Genomic DNA, 6000 nt, shown 5'->3' on the forward strand with positions numbered 1-6000 from the left:
ACCCAAATTCCCTTTTGCCAGACCCACATGAGCTGGATTCACTTGATTACAAAGCCACGGGTCACGGGAGAAGGGCTGATGCAGCAGGCAAGATCTAGGCATCGCAGCGCCAGCTCCAGCGCCAGCCAGGGGCTACAAAGGTCTTTTCAAGGCACTGTTAATTAAGGGAAGAGGGAACCACCACACACAGCTCTGGGCTTGCTCTCGCTGAAGCCTTTGAAACAGCCGGGGAGGTTTTCTCTCTCCCCACATCCCGGCTGAGACGTCTCTGCCTCCGCTCGCCGTGGCCATGGCCCCGAGTCAGGGCACCGGTGGATGGAGGGAGCCCTGGGACAAGGTGCTCGGGGGGTCTCTGGGACAGATCTGTCCTGGAGCCGCTGCATGGGGTGAGATGGGGACAGGCACCGCTGCTCTGTCACACCCTGTGCTGGCAAATACGTCTGGATCCGGCCCCGGTGGGCAACCACAGCCCCCAGTGAGGGGCCCTGTGCTGGCCCCAGCCCACACCCGAGGGTGCTGCGGGGCGGGCAGCAGGAGCCAGGCGGGCGCCATGCGGGGCTTTCCCTGCACCCGTGGGATTTCCTTGCACCCACACAGGTCACTCCTGGGAGCAAGGTGGCCAGCGCTCAGCACCCAGCACCAGCCAGGAGCTGGAGACCAGCTCATCCTCAGGGGCACAACGCTCCCAACCCCGCCTTTGCAGGCCACCAGCAGCAAATTTCAGCAGCAACCGTCTCCCCTCAGCTCTTCAGCCCTTTCCCAGGCTGTACCCCACAACCCACACTTTACAAACCCCAGTTTTGCACTTTTTTTTCTCTTTAACCCAGCCCCTTGCCCCAGGAGTGCTGTGCCTGGGGGCGGAGCAGGTCACAGCCTTGAGCTGCACCATACCTTGTGCAAAAGCCAGTGGGGTCAACCTTCCTCCCCATAAGCGCGAGGATGCCCGGGATGGAGCCGAGAGCCAGCGAAGCTCCAGCCTCGCGGACACGAGTGGTTAAACCACTGCCGCAAACTCACCTATTGCACCCTCGAGGTCCCTTGCACAAACGCCTCCAGCCCCAGGGGCTGCTGCTGATGGGTTTTCTCCTAATGCGGAGGGAGATCATCTGCCACTGCCTCCATAAAGCCGGTCCCGAGCTCCTCTTCAACCAACTCAGAGGCAAAAAAAATTCATCTAGTTTTATGCTACGACCTTACTTTCACCAGCACCCTCTGAGTATCACCAGCATGCAACACCCCTCCAGCCCCGCCTGCTCACCAGGCACGTGGCATCGGGGCTGTAACCAGGTTTTACAGAGCTTTTTTTCCAGTCTATTCACTTTGGATTTCTCTCTCGTGGACACAACTTCCATTCCTCCCCTCTGAGCCCACCAGCTGCCACTTCGCTGCAATGCCGCGGCTGCAGCAGAAGCCAAAGCTGCCACGTTGGCCACAAAAAAATGAATCCTTCTCTTGTGCTCACAGGGCTGAGGTTTCCCAGGAGATGCCAGCGCCTGCTGGGAGCCAGGCTCTGGAGCCATCCCCTCCCCACAGCACACACCTCGGGGGGCTCCAAGGACACCCATCGCTTCGCTGTGCCCGGCTAAGCATGGGTGACCCCTCCTCAGGCTTCACCCTGCTTTAGAGACGCCAGGGGCTTCCCCGGGGCCGGGCAAGGTGAGATGTGGATGCGGCCTCGCTCCCCCGGGCTGAAACACCAGCTGGACCGAAAGGGATAAATGGAAGCAGGTCCCACCAAGTCCCTATTTGCCCCCATCAGCCCCAGGAGAAGCCGCTCCTGTGCCAAGCAGGCCTCCTACTCATCCCATCATTTTATTAATGAGCACAAACTAAAACCATTCCTGGGAGAGATTTGGCCTGTTCTTCCAAACAAATTCTTCATTTGCCTCCAGATTGATTTCTACTCCATCCAGACTCTGGCCCCAGGGACCCGTCCCCCTGGCGTGTGCCCCGCGTCCCGCAGCAGCAGGGGAGCGGGCGAGTGCCGCGTCACGCTGCGTCACGCTGGCGTCCGCCGCCGCTTTGCCTGGCTAAAGCAGGTTACGGCTTGACCTAGATAGACACGGGCAGCTCCTTTGCAATTAGCTTGAAAGGGAAACGACTTTCTCCTGTAATGCAACCCGGCCGTAGGGCCTCCGTGTCCCCGGAACAGCTCTCGGGAATTGGCTGCTCCTCGCCTTCTGGGTAATGTGAGCACCATAAATTTGCATCCGATGTTTTAATTTGGTACTTCCAGCTGTCAGGTGGGTTTTTGGCCCCATCCCCTCCCCAGGTACCAGCTTGGGATCACTGGGTCTTGTGGCGGTGGAAAGCAGCAGAATACACACAGGGTATTTTAGCACCAGGGGATATTTTGGAGAGCCGCAGCAGCGCTGCGGGCAGCAGAGCCCTGCCTGGGCACCGGGGCTGAGCCTCCCTGGGCAGCCGGCGATGGTCGTCTGCCAGCCGGGGGGGGATGCTCATCCCAGCCGCCTCCAGAGCTCAGGTCTGGAGCACTGGCCCAGTATCTACTGGCTCCAGCACTGAACTCGAGTTTTCCCTGAGTTAAAGACCTTTAAGCCCAGAGACGAGGTGGTTCTGATCCCTTCAGATGATGCCATCCACAGAGACACGGGTGTTCACATTGAAGGAAAACGAAACAGCCTTGGCAGAGCTGCGTCCTTCATCCCAGGACAAACACAACCCAGCACATCCTGAAGGCATCTCCTTCAAAGAGGCATCTGTTGTGCTCGGAGCTCGAGCTACTTCCTCGGCCCAGTGTCCAAATGCATCTCACACGTGCGATTTTAGCAGCCAGAAATGAATACAGGGACCTGGAGCCCAAGTCTCATTTCATGTCCCTGTTTCGCATGTGAGGGGTCACTGGAGCATCCCCAGCACCGAAGCAGACCCACTTTGGAGCCATCCATCAGGTGGTGATGGCTGGAGCAGAGCTGGAAACAGCCGCTCCCCATGGCTGCTGGCCCTCCCGGCCCCGCGGGCTGCGCTGCCCCGACCATGCGCTGGGGCTACGCTGAGCGGCCGAAGCCCCCGGCTCCTCTGCGATGCCTCGGAGGGATCCAACCTCCGGCTCTCCCATGGTCTCAAGAGAACAGCTAACAGCTCTGCAAGTTTTTTGCTCTGTTCCTGAAGTGTTTTGGGGTGACTTTTATAGACCAGATTAAATTAGCTTTTCTCTTATCTCTTGCAGCTGAGATCCCTGCCGGGATGAAACTGTGCCCTGCGCCCCTGGGATAATTGCAGCAGGAGTCTGGGCACAAACACTTAGTGATGCAAAAAGGTATTAAACCCTTCAGCCTCTGCCGGCGTCTTGCTGCCGCTCCGTGCCTCGGTTTCCCCACCCTGACATGGCCTCTTCTAGGGGTGAGGGAGCTGAAACCAGGCTGATAAATAGGAATAAAGGAGGACGGATCCTTCCCTGGGGTGTGCCGGCCTGCAGAGCAGCTCTGTAAATTGGGAGCCGTCTTGAGACGCCCGTGGGACTGGCAGCACAGGAGCGCCGGGGGCTGCGGCAGAGCCGGCTGTGCCGGATGTCCCTGCGGAGGTGCTCGGGGGCTGCAAAGCACCCTCCATTTTTAAGGGTGAGGATGGAGGGGGCAGCCCAGGGGGTGAACCCCAGGGTGTGAGCGGCCCGAGGAGTCACAGCCGCCCCTCAAAGCTGCCGTGCGCACCTCGCAGCCCCGCGCAGGATCCAGCCCCGAGCTGCCTTCGGGGATGGCTGCGCTCCAGCGCGGCCTCCTCCCCGGCACGCTCAGGGAGGATGACAAAGAAAAGGCTCCTTGTGACACAAGGGACATAAAACTTGCCTAAGAGCAACAGAGGGAGCAGGGGCAGAAAGGAGCCTTCAGAGGAGAACAAGCTGCCGATTCAGCCGCCAGCCCCGTCCCTCCGGCCCCCGCGGCCCTGGCCGGCCCTGGCCTGCCCGCCGGCTGGTGTCACCGCCTGGGACGTTGCCACCCTCCCGCACCGCGGGCCCCCGGGCTGCGTCCCTCCCCACGGAGCTCTCGCTGCTCCCCTCTCCCTGCCCCTCCGCAGGGCGATGCCAGGGGTGCCCGGCTCAATGGCCCAGGCTGGGTGCAGGCAGCAGACGGGCAAGCGGGTGGGAGGGGAGGCCCGGGGCAGCCCCAGCTCTGCCTGCCCTGGCCGGCTGTTCCCCCCGGCTCGGTGCCGGGGGCTCTGGGAGCTGCTGAGATGAGAGATGAGCTGCGGGCTGGGGCGGGAGAAGGACAGGAACCGCCTGTCGTCAGAGTGCAGATGCCCAGCCCTGTAGCCACAGCACTAATCTCTGCTTTAGCCACTCCATGGCAATCCCATTAGGCATTTAACCCACTTTAATAAAATCTTGCTCTGAGCAAAGTTTAGCTCTCAGTTGGACTGACCGCAGCAGCCTCTGCCACCAGAAGCCCGTATGTGGCAGCAAACCCGAGCTCTGCCCAGGCTGGCTTTGCCTGGCACAAATCCTGCTGCGGGGGGTGATGGATGCGGAAGGCCCCAGGATCTGTGCAAGGGTCTGCGCAACGGTCTTTGCAAGGGCCTGTGCAAGGGTCTGTGCAAGGGCCTGTGCAAGGGTCTGTGCAAGGGTCTGCGTGAGGGTCTGCGCGAGGGTCTGTGCAAGGGTCTGTGCAAGGGTCTGTGCAAGGGTCTGCGTGAGGGTCTGCGCGAGGGTCTGTGCGAGGGTCTGTGCGAGGGTCTGTGCAAGGGTCTGTGCAAGGGCCTGTGCAAGGGTCAGTGCAAGGGTCTGTGCAAGGGTCTGTGCAAGAGCCCTGTGCAAGGTCTGCGTGAGGGTCTGCGTGAGGGTCTGCGCGAGGGTCTGTGCGAGGGCCTGTGCGAGGGTCTGTGCGAGGGTCTGTGCAAGGGTCTGTGCGAGGGCCTGTGCAAGGGTCTGTGCAAGAGCCTGTGCAAGGGTCTGCGTGAGGGTCTGCGCGAGGGGTCTGCGGAGGGTCTGCGCGAGGGTCTGTGCGAGGGCCTGTGCGAGGGTCTGCGCAAGGGTCTGTTCAAGGGTCTGCGCGAGGGTCTGTGCAAGGGCCTGCGCGAGGGTCTGCGCGAGGGTCTGCGCGAGGGTCTGTTCAAGGGTCTGCGCGAGGGTCTGCGCGAGGGTCTGTGCGAGGGGCCTGTGCGAGGGTCTGCGCGAGGGTCTGCGCAAGGGGTCTGTGCAAGGGCCTGTGCAAGGGTCTGCGTAAGGGTCTGCGTAAGGGTCTGCGTAAGGGCCTGTGCAAGGGTCTGTGCGAAGGTCTGTGCGAAGGTCTGCGCAAGGGTCTGCGCGAGGGTCTGTGCGAGGGTCTGTGCAAGGGCTTGTGCGAGGGTCTGCGCAAGGGTCTGCGTAAGGGTCTGCGCAAGGGTCTGCGCGAGGGCCTGCGCGAGGGCCTGTGCGAGGGTCTGTGCGAAGGTCTGTGCGAAGGTCTGCGCAAGGGTCTGTGCGAGGGTCTGTGCGAGGGTCTGTGCGAGGGTCTGTGCAAGGGCTTGTGCGAGGGTCTGCGCAAGGGTCTGTGCGAGGGTCTGCGCGAGGGTCTGCGCAAGGGTCTGTGCAAGGGTCTGCGCAAGGGTCTGCGCAAGGGTCTGTGCGAGGGTCTGTGCGAGGGTCTGCGCAAGGGTCTGTGCAAGGGTCTGTGCGAGGGTCTGTGCGAGGGTCTGTGCAAGGGCCTGCACGAGGGTCTGCATGAAGGTCTGTGCGAGGTTCTGTGCGAGGGTCTGTGCAAGGGTCTGTGCAAGCAAGGGCCTGCGCGAGGGTCTGTGTGAGGGTCTGTGCAAGGGCCTGTACAAGGGCTTGTGCAAGGGTCTGCGCAAGGGCCTGTGCAAGGAGCCCCGATGCCGGAGGCCCCTCCCTGGCCGCGGCACCTGGGCACGTCCCGGCACTGGCCACTTGCCGGGTTTCCCCGCGGCCCTTCCATGCCCCCCCCCCCCCCCCCCCCCGCGGGTCTTTGGCGGAGGCCGTGCCTGCGCGGCGGGGGGGACACAGCCCCTGAGCCGGGGCAGCCGGGCACACTGGGGGCTGCGGCCCCC

This window comes from Pelecanus crispus, chromosome 17 (assembly GCF_030463565.1).
Source record: "Pelecanus crispus isolate bPelCri1 chromosome 17, bPelCri1.pri, whole genome shotgun sequence".
Classification (NCBI taxonomy): Eukaryota; Metazoa; Chordata; class Aves; order Pelecaniformes; family Pelecanidae; genus Pelecanus; species Pelecanus crispus.